The sequence below is a fragment of the Syngnathus scovelli genome, chromosome 18 (genome assembly GCF_024217435.2).
Source record: "Syngnathus scovelli strain Florida chromosome 18, RoL_Ssco_1.2, whole genome shotgun sequence".
Lineage (NCBI taxonomy): Eukaryota > Metazoa > Chordata > Actinopteri > Syngnathiformes > Syngnathidae > Syngnathus > Syngnathus scovelli.
In genome coordinates, this window is record NC_090864.1 from 12,034,836 (window position 1) to 12,045,613 (window position 10,778).

Genomic DNA, 10,778 nt, shown 5'->3' on the forward strand with positions numbered 1-10,778 from the left:
TGAGATGCTGCAGTCATGACATCTTCGAATTGTTGAAAGAAAACAGATATTCAGGTTTGAAACTCAACCTCTGCTGCGTCAGCGACGAGTCAAAACAAGGAACGCGCTTGGTTCGATTTGAATGGACCTTTCTCGGTTACCGTAGGCGGGCACGCCAATTCACCGTAGGCCGGCACGCCAGTTCACCGTGCAGCAAGCCCGACCGGTGACGACGAACTGTTTTGAGTGCGTATTGCAAACCATTTTTTTCCCCGGCGTTTACGTGTAAAGATGCAGGAGCATCATTAGCAGTTTGTTTGTTTCTTTGTTGCTCGCTCGCTAGCTAGCCATCGTAGAACAATAGCAACAAAGCTAGGTGGCTTGTCAGCCAGCCCGACCGAACTGCCAGTGGCAGTCAGTGTTGGCTCGTGGGTGAAAGTTTCGTGGCAATTAACAACGCCCTCCGAACTATAACAGGATGCCTGAAAGCCACCCATGTGTCCTCCCTGCCTGTCCTTGCGGGAATAGCGCCGGCAGCCTCTCGACCGGCCGCCCGCCCGCCCGCCTGCCTTCGTCGAGAGGCTGCCACCCTCGTTCTCGCCATGAAGGCAACAATTACAACCGGCACATCCTGCACAACACGACGACTACTCCTCCAGCTCCACCAAGCAGACTCAATGCACGCCACCCCTTCAACATGGTACCACAAGAGATGCTCAATTGCATCCCTGAAGACATCTCCAGGCATGCTTGGCTGGCTGGCAGCAGCTCGGAAGCAGGAGTGGGAGGCCGCTGGACCCTCCCTCATGCACCGTTATATCTGGCAACCAGGAGACGGCGCCATAGGAGGAGACGAAGTACCTCGCCAGCAGTGGACCGCACTGGTGTTGGGCGCTTCAACACGTCTACGCGGACAGTGCGCCATGCGAGTGCGGAGACCCCGAGCAGACAGACGACCACATCATCAACACCATATCGGGATATAGACCACCCTCGGAGGCCGGCCTCTTTGACCTGGGACCAGAGATGCTGGTGCGGCTTCACGACACCAAGTTGGAGAGAGAGAGAGGGAGAGAGAGAGAGAGAGAGGGAGAGAGAGACAGAGATTCATTCAAAAGAACAAATCTTTTCAGTGAACGAGAGTGAACGAATCACTTCCTAACCTAAGGTGATACGTTCTTTTCAGTTCATATGACTTCAACCACTAGGTGTCAGTAAAGTGCATTGAAGCCGGCGAGGTGGCCTCGCCGTAAACCAAAACGAAGAAGAAAATGACGTCACTTCCCGTTCATCAACGAGTCAGTCAATTGCATTTCCCGTTCACCAACTGAATGGATGTGTGAGTGAATGAGTCAGTGAGTGATTTGCATTTGCAGTTCATCGCGAGAACGGATCAGTGAGGGAACGAATCCGGACTTTCCCGTTGGCGAACGAGTCAATGGGTCAACTGCCTGCCTGCCTGCCTTCCTTCCCTCCGTGCATCAACGGTTCAGTCAGCGAACGTGTTGCTGCTCCCTCCTGGCGTCAACTATTCAGCGAATGAACGTGAGCCAGAATGTAGATCAGGGGTGTCCAAGTCCAGTCCTCGAGGGCCGCGTTCCTCCATGTTTTCCAAGTTTCCCTCGTTAAACACACCTGGTTCAATGATCAGGCTCCTGCAGAACGTGAGGATGAACTGATCATTTGAATCAGGTGTGTTTAACAAGGGAAACTTGGAAAACATGTAGGAACGCGGCCCTCGAGGACTGGACTTGGACACCCCTGCCTTACAAAAGTCCCAATGATCGTGAGCAGCAGGGGGGGGGGGGGCCCATTTCAACCCCTTACACTGAGTGCCAAGCAGGGAAGAAATGAGTACCATTGTTATAATGGTCACTGGTATGACCCGGCCGGGGGTTGAACCCCCGACCTCCCAATCTCAGGGCGGACACTCTCCTCTCAGGCCACTGAGCTGGTAAACACTTGTATCGTAGTATAACACTTATAGTCGTTTTTGAATAACGTGTATATGCCTAAATATTTTTATCCAATATATCTACTGCAATTTCACATTAGATATTTTTAATAAACTTTTATGTTGTCTGGTGTTTTATTCCTTGTTTCTTTATTCGCCAATTAAAACATAAAAATCAGCTTAATCATGCTTTATATGACAATACGTGTAGGTACACCTTCAATAGGTACACTACACAAGGTTTAAAAAAAAAAGAATAAATAAATAAATAAAGCACAACAAAGTAACTTTTTTCGCACCTGGGATCGAACCAAATTCTTACCGAGCAAGAGCTCGAGTCACTAACCAGTCGGCTATTTCAACCGGCAATTTACACTTGCTTGCACTGTTTTGTTTAGGGCTCTTCTTTTGTAAGTTTAACGGTACTTCGAAAGTGTCATTTTAAATTGTACTTTGCTAGGTGTTCGTGTACACAATGTGTTGTGATGACATCTGCTGTGGAGTCTTCACTAAGGCGCTTGTGAGCTGCTCCATAAAACCATACATGTTCCTTGTACTGAGAGCAAGGCTTCCATAGGGTAGTGGTTAGTCCTCTGGGCGTTCACCCCAGCGACCTGGGTTCGAATCTCAGTGGGGCTCAAACATTTTTCACTGATCTAGTCTTCTTGTGAGCTGCTCCATAAAACCATACATGTTCCATAGCCTGAGAGCAAGGCTTCCATAGGGTAGTGCTCTGGGCGTTCACCCCAGCGACCTGGGTTTGAATCTCAGTGGGACTCCAAAATTTTTCACTGATCTAGTCTTCTTGTGAGCTGCTCCATAAAACCATACATGTTCCATGGCCTGAGAGCAACGCTTCCATAGGGTAGTGGTTAGTGCTCTGGGCTGTCACCCCAGCGACCTGGGTTCGAATCTCAGTGGGACCCAAAAATTTTTCACTGAGCTAGTCTTCTTGTCAGCTGATCCATAAAACCATACATGTTCCATAGCCTGAGAGCAAGGCTTCCATAGGATAGTGGTTAGTCCTCTGGGCGTTCACCCCAGTGACCTGGGTTCGAATCTCAGTGGGGCTCAAACATTTTTCACTGATCTAGTCTTCTTGTGAGCTGCTCCATAAAACCATACATGTTCCATAGCCTGAGAGCAAGGCTTCCATAGGGTAGTGGTCAGTCCTCTGGGCGTTCACCCCAGCGACCTGGGTTCGAATCTCAGTGGGACCCAAAAATTTTTCACTGATCTAGTCGTCTTGTGAGCTGATCCATAAAACCGTACATGTTCCTTAGACTAAGAGCAAGGCTTCCATAGGGTAGTGGTTAGTGCTCTGGGCGTTCACCCCAGCGACCTGGGTTCGAATCTCAGTGGGGCTCAAAAGTTTTTCACTGATCTAGTCTTCTTGTGAGCTGCTCCATAAAACCATACATGTTCCACAGCCTGAGAGCAAGGCTTCCATAGGGTAGTGGTCAGTGCTCTGGGCGTCCACCCCAGTGACATGGGTTCGAATCTCAGTGGGACCCAAAAATTGTTCACTGATCTAGTCTTCTTGTGAGCTGATCCATAAAACCATACTCGGGTTAGGGTTAGAGCTCGGGTTAGGGTTAGAGTTAAGGTTGGGGTTAGCGCTAGGGTTGGGGTTAGAGCTAGGGTTAGAGCTTGGGTTAGAGTTAGGGTTGGGGTTAGCGCTAGGGCTAGGGTTAGGGTTGGGGTTAGTGCTAGGGTTAGGATTAGAGGTAGGGTTAGCGCTAGGGTTAGGGTTAGAGCTAGGGCTAGGGTTAGAGGTAGGGTTAGGGTTAGCGCTTGGGTTAGTGTTAGGGTTAGGGTTTGAGCTAGGGTTAGGGTTAGAGCTAGGGTTAGAGCTAGGGTTAGGGTTGGGGTCAGCGCTAGGGTTAGGGTTAGAGCTTGGGTTAGGGTTAGAGCTAGGGTTAGAGCTAGGGTTAGGGTTGGGGTTAGCGCTAGGGTTAGGGTTAGAGCTTGAGCTAGGGTTAGCGCTAGGGTTAGGGTTAGAGGTAGGGTTAGAGCTAGGGTTAGGGTTGGGGTTAGAGCTCGGGTTAGGGTTAGAGCTAGGGTTAGAGCTAGGGTTAGAGCTTGGGTTAGGGTTAGAGCTAGGGTTAGGGTTGGGGTTAGCGCTAGGGTTGGGGTTAGAGATTGGGTTAGGGTTAGCGCTAGGGTTAGGGTTTGAGCTAGGGTTAGGAATAGAGGTAGGGTTAGAGCTAGGGTTAGCGCTAGGGTTAGGGTTAGAGGTAGGGTTAGCGCTAGGGTTAGGGTTTGAGCTAGGGTTAGGGTTAGAGCTAGGGTTAGGGTTAGGGTTAGAGCTAGGGTCAGAGCTAGGGTTAGGGTTAAAGCTAGGGTTAGGGTTAGAGTTAGGGTTAGAGGTAGGGTTAGAGCTAGGGTTAGGGTTGGGGTTAGAGCTAGGGTTAGAGCTTGGGTTAGGGTTAGAGCTAGGGTTAGAGCTAGGATTAGGGTTAGAGCTAGGGTTAGGGTTTGAGCTAGGGTTAGGGTTAGAGCTAGAGGTAGGGTTAGAGCTTGGGTTAGGGTTGGGGTTAGCGCTAGGGTTGGGGTTAGAGATTGGGTTAGGGTTAGAGCTAGGGTTAGGGTTTGAGCTAGGGTTAGGGTTGGGGTTAGCGCTAGGGTTAGGGTTAGAGGTAGGGTTAGCGCTAGGGTTAGGGTTTGAGCTAGGGTTAGGGTTAGAGCTAGGGTTAGGGTTAGGGTTAGAGCTAGGGTTAGAGCTCGGGTTAGGGTTAGAGCTAGGGTTAGAGCTAGGGTTAGTGTTAGAGCTAGGGTTAGGGTTTGAGCTAGGGTTAGGGTTAGAGCTAGGGTTAGAGGTAGAGTTAGAGCTAGGGTTAGAGCTAGGGGTAGGGTTGGGGTTAGCGCTAGGGTTAGGGTTAGAGGTAGGGTTAGCGCTAGGGTTAGGGTTTGAGCTAGGGTTAGGGTAGGGTTAGGGTTAGAGCTAGGGTTAGGGCGGGGGTTAGAGCTAGGGTTAGGGTTAGATCTTGGGTTAGGGTTAGAGCTAGGGTTAGAGCTAAGGTTAGGGTTAGAGCTCGAGTTAGGGTTAGAGCTAGGGTTAGGGTTAGAGCTAGGGTTAGTGTTAGAGCTAGGGTTAGGGTTTGAGCTAGGGTTAGGGTTAGAGCTAGGGTTAGAGCTAGGGTTAGGGTTAGAGCTAGGGTTAGGGCGGGGGTTAGAGCTAGGGTTAGGGTTAGAGCTTGGGTTAGGGTTAGGGTTAGAGCTAGGGTTAGAGCTAAGGTTAGGGTTAGAGCTCGGGTTAGGGTTAGAGCTCGGGTTAGGGTTAGAGCTAGGGTTAGTGTTAGAGCTAGGGTTAGGGTTTGAGCTAGGGTTAGGGTGAGAGCTAGGGTTAGAGTTAGAGCTAGGGTTAGTGTTAGAGCTAGGGTTAGGGTTTGAGCTAGGGTTAGGGTTAGAGCTAGGGTTAGAGGTAGGGTTAGAGCTAGGGTTAGGGTTGGGGTTAGCGCTAGGGTTAGGGTTAGAGCTTGGGTTAGGGTTAGAGCTAGGGTTAGAGCTAGGGTTAGAGCTAGGGTTAGGGTTTGAGCTAGGGTTAGGGTTAGAGCTAGGGTTAGAGGTAGGGTTAGAGCTAGGGTTAGGGTTGGGGTTAGCGCTAGGGTTAGGGTTAGAGCTTGGGTTAGGGTTAGAGCTAGGGTTAGAGCTAGGGTTAAAGCTAGGGTTAGGGTTTGAGCTAGGGTTAGGGTTAGAGCTAGGGTTAGAGGTAGGGTTAGAGCTAGGGTTAGGGTTGGGGTTAGCGCTAGGGTTAGGGTTAGAGCTTGGGTTAGGGTTAGAGCTAGGGTTAGAGCTAGGGTTAGGGATTGAGCTAGGGTTAGGGTTAGAGCTAGGGTTAGAGGTAGGGTTAGAGCTAGGGTTAGGGTTGGGGTTAGAGCTAGGGTTAGGGTTAGAGCTTGGGTTAGAGATAGGATTAGGGTTAGAGCTAGGGTTAGGGTTTGAGCTAGGGTTAGAGCTAGGGTTAGAGGTAGGGTTTGAGCTAGGGTTAGAGCTAGGGTTAGAGGTAGGGTTAGAGCTAGGGTTAGAGTTAGTGCGAGGGTTAGGGTTAGAGCTAGGGTTAGAGCTAGGCTTAGGGTTAGGGTTAGAGTTAGAGGGTTAGGGTTAGAGCTTGGGTTAGGGTTTGAGCTAGGGTTAGAGTTAGAGCGAGGGTTAGGGTCTGAGCTAGGGTTAGAGCTAGGGTTAGGGTTTGAGCTAGGGTTAGAGCTAGGGTTAGAGGTAGGGTTTGAGCTAGGGTTAGAGCTAGGGTTAGAGGTAGGGTTAGAGCTAGGGTTAGAGTTAGTGCGAGGGTTAGGGTTAGAGCTAGGGTTAGAGCTAGGCTTAGGGTTAGGGTTAGAGTTAGAGGGTTAGGGTTAGAGCTTGGGTTAGGGTTTGAGCTAGGGTTAGAGTTAGAGCGAGGGTTAGGGTTTGAGCTAGGGTTAGAGCTAGGGTTAGGGTTTGAGCTAGGGTTAGAGCTAGGGTTAGGGTTTGAGCTAGGGTTAGAGCTAGGGTTAGGGTTTGAGCTAGGGTTAGAGCTAGAGCTAGGGTTAGGGTTTGAGCTAGGGTTAGAGCTAGGTTTAGGTTTAGAGCTGGGGTTAGGGTTAGAGCTAGGGTTAGTTTTTTTTTTTTTTTTTTTTTTCCTTAAAAAACTACCATACACGGTAGTTTTTTTTAAACTACCATTTATTGGTAGTTTTTTTTTTTTTTTTTTTTCTCCCCCTTCCAAAAAAAAAAAAAAAAAACTACCATACACGGTAGTTTTTTTTTAAACTACCATTTATTGGTAGTTTTTTTTTTTTTTTTTTTCTCCCCCTTCCAAAAAAAAAAAAAAACTACCATACACGGTAGTTTTTTTTTAAACTACCATTTATTGGTAGTTTTTTTTTTTTTCTTAAAAAACTACCATACACGGTAGTTTTTTTTTAAACTACCATTTATTGGTAGTTTTTTTTTTTTTTTTTTTTTTTTTTTCTTCCCCCTTCCAAAAACAAACTACCAATAAATGGTAGTTTAAAAAAAACTACCGTGTATGGTAGTTTTTTAAGGAAAAAAAAAAAAAAAAAAAAACTACCAATAAATGGTAGTTTAAAAAAAAACTACCATACACGGTAGTTTTTTTTTTTTTTTTTTTTTTTTTGGGGGGGAGGGGAGAAAATAGAAAAAAAAAAACTACCATACACGGTAGTCCTAACCCTAGCTCTAACCCTAACCCCAGCTCTAAACCTAAACCTAGCTCTAACCCTAGCTCAAACCCTAACCCTAGCTCTAGCCCTAACCCCAGCTCAAACCCTAACCCTAGCTCTAACCCTAGCTCAAACCCTAACCCTAGCTCTAACCCTAGCTCAAACCCTAACCCTAGCTCTAACCCTAACCCCAGCTCAAACCCTAACCCTATCTCTAACCCTAGCTCAAACCCTAACCCTAGCTCTAACCCTAACCCTAACCCTAGCTCAAACCCTAACCCTCGCTCTAACTCTAACCCTAGCTCAAACCCTAACCCAAGCTCTAACCCTAACCCTCTAACTCTAACCCTAAGCCTAGCTCTAACCCTAGCTCTAACCCTAACCCTCGCACTAACTCTAACCCTAGCTCAGACCCTACCTCTAACCCTAGCTCTAACCCTAACCCTAGCTCAAACCCTAACCCTAGCTCTAACCCTAATCCTAGCTCTAACCCTAACCCAAGCTCTAACCCTAACCCTAGCTCTAACCCCAACCCTAACCCTAGCTCTAACCCTACCTCTAACCCTAGCTCTAACCCTAACCCTAGCTCAAACCCTAACCCTAGCTCTAACCCTAACCCTAGCTCTAACCCTAGCTCAAACCCTAACCCTAGCTCTAACCCTAATCCTAGCTCTAACCCTAACCCAAGCTCTAACCCTAACCCTAGCTCTAACCCAAACCCTAACCCTAGCTCTAACCCTACCTCTAACCCTAGCTCTAACCCTAACCCTAGCTCTAACCCTAACCCTAGCTCTAACCCTAGCTCTAACCCTAACCCAAGCTCTAACCCTAACCCTAGCGCTAACCCCAACCTAACCCTAGCTCTAACCGTAGCTCTAACCCTAGCCATAACCCTAACCCGAGCTCTAACCCTAACCCGAGCTCTAACCCTAACCTTAGCTCTAACCCTAGCTCTAACCCTAACCCTAGCTCAAACCCTAACCCTAGCTCTAACCCTAACCCTAGCTCAAACCCTAACCCTCGCTCTAACTCTAACCCTAGCTCAAACCCTAACCCAAGCTCTAACCCTCTAACTCTAACTCTAACCCTAACCCTAAGCCTAGCTCTAACCCTAACCCTCGCACTAACTCTAACCCTAGCTCTAACCCTAGCTCTAACCCTAACCCTAGCTCAAACACTACCCCTAACCCTAGCTCTAACCCTAACCCTAGCTCAAACCCTAACCATAGCTCTAACCCTAATCCTAGCTCTAACCCTAGCTCTAACCCTAACCCTAGCTCTAACCCCAACCCTAACCCTAGCTCTAACCCTACCTCTAACCCTAGCTCTAACCCTAACCCTAGCTCAAACCCTAACCCTAGCTCTAACCCTAACCCTAGCTCTAACCCTAGCTCTAACCCTAACCCAAGCTCTAACCCTAACCCTAGCTCTAACCCCAACCCTAACCCTAGCTCTAACCCTCCCTCTAACCCTAGCTCTAACCCTAACCCTAGCTCTAACCCTAACCCTAGCTCTAACCCTAACCCTAGCTCAAACACTACCTCTAACCCTAGCTCTAACCCTAACCCTAGCTCAAACCCTAACCCTAGCTCTAACCCTAATCCTAGCTCTAACCCTAGCTCTAACCCTAGCTCTAACCCCAACCCTAACCCTAGCTCTAACCCTACCTCTAACCCTAGCTCTAACCCTAACCCTAGCTCAAACCCTAACCCTAGCTCAAACCCTACCTCTAGCTCTAACCCTAACCCTAGCTCAAACCCTAACCCTAGCTCTAACCCTAACCCTAGCTCTAACCCTAACCCAAACTCTAACCCTAACCCTAGCGCTAACCCCAACCCTACCCCTAGCTCTAACCCTAGCTCTAACTCTACCTCTAACCCTAGCTCTAACCCTAACCCTAGCTCAAACCCTAACCCTAGCTCTAACACTAACCCTAGCTCTAACCCTAACCCTAACCCTAGCTCTAACCCTAACCCTAGCTCAAACCCTAACCCTAGCGCTAACCCTACCTCTAACCCTAACCCTAGCGCTAACCCTAACCCTAGCTCAAACCCTAACCCTAGCTCTAACCCTAACCCAATCTCTAACCCCAACCCTAGCGCTAACCCCAACCCTAACCCAAGCTCTAACCCTACCTCTAGCTCTAACCCTAACCCTAGCTCAAACCCTAACCCTACCTCTAACCCTAACTCTAACCCTAACCCTAGCTTTAACCCTAACCCTAGCTCTAACCCTAACCCTAGCTCTAACCCTAACCCTAACCCTAGCTCAAACCCTAACCCTAGCGCTAACCCTACCTCTAACCCTAACCCTAGCGCTAACCCTACCTCTAACCCTAACCCTAGCGCTAACCCTAGCTCTAACCCTACCTCTATTCCTAACCCTAGCTCAAACCCTAACCCTAGCTCTAACCCTAACCCAATCTCTAACCCCAACCCTAGCGCTAACCCCAACCCTAACCCTAGCTCTAACCCTAACCCAAGCTCTAACCCTAGCTCTAACCCTAACCCGAGCTCTAACCCCAACCCTAACCCTAGCTCTAACCCTACCTCTAACCCTAACCCTAGCGCTAACCCTAGCTCAAGCTCTAACCCTAACCCTAGCGCTAACCCCAACCCTAACCCTAGCTCTAACCCTAGCTCTAACCCTAACCCAAGCTCTAACCCTAACCCTAGCGCTGACCCTAACCCTAGCGCTGACCCCAACCCTAACCCTAGCTCTAACCCTAGCTCTAACCCAAACCCTAACCCTAACACTAACCCTACCTCTAACCCTAACCCTAGCGCTAACCCTACCTCTAATCCTAACCCTAGCACTAACCCCAACCCTAACCCTAGCCCTAGCGCTAACCCCAACCCTAACTCTAACCCAAGCTCTAACCCTAGCTCTAACCCCAACCCTAGCGCTAACCCCAACCTTAACTCTAACCCTAACCCGAGCTCCCACTGAGATTCGAACCCAGGTCGCTGGGGTGACAGCCCAGAGCACTAACCACTACCCTATGGAAGCCTTGCTCTCAGGCTGTGGAACATGTATGGTCTTATGGAGCAGCTCACAAGAAGACTAGATCAGTGAAAAACTTTTGAGCCCCACTGAGATTCGAACCCAGGTCGCTGGGGTGAACGCCCAGAGCACTAACCACTACCCTATGGAAGCCTTGCTCTTAGTCTAAGGAACATGTACGGTTTTATGGATCAGCTCACAAGACGACTAGATGAGTGAAAAAATTTTGGGTCCCACTGAGATTCGAACCCAGGTCGCTGGGGTGAACGCCCAGAGGACTGACCACTACCCTATGGAAGCCTTGCTCTCAGGCTATGGAACATGTATGGTTTTATGGAGCAGCTCACAAGAAGACTAGATCAGTGAAAAATGTTTGAGCCCCACTGAGATTCGAACCCAGGTCACTGGGGTGAACGCCCGGAGGACTAACCACTATCCTATGGAAGCCTTGCTCTCAGGCTATGGAACATGTATGGTTTTATGGATCAGCTGACAAGAAGACTAGCTCAGTGAAAAATTTTTGGGTCCCACTGAGATTCGAACCCAGGTCGCTGGGGTGACAGCCCAGAGCACTAACCACTACCCTATGGAAGCGTTGCTCTCAGGCCATGGAACATGTATGGTTTTATGGAGCAGCTCACAAGAAGACTAGATCAGTGAAAAATTTTGGAGTCCCACTG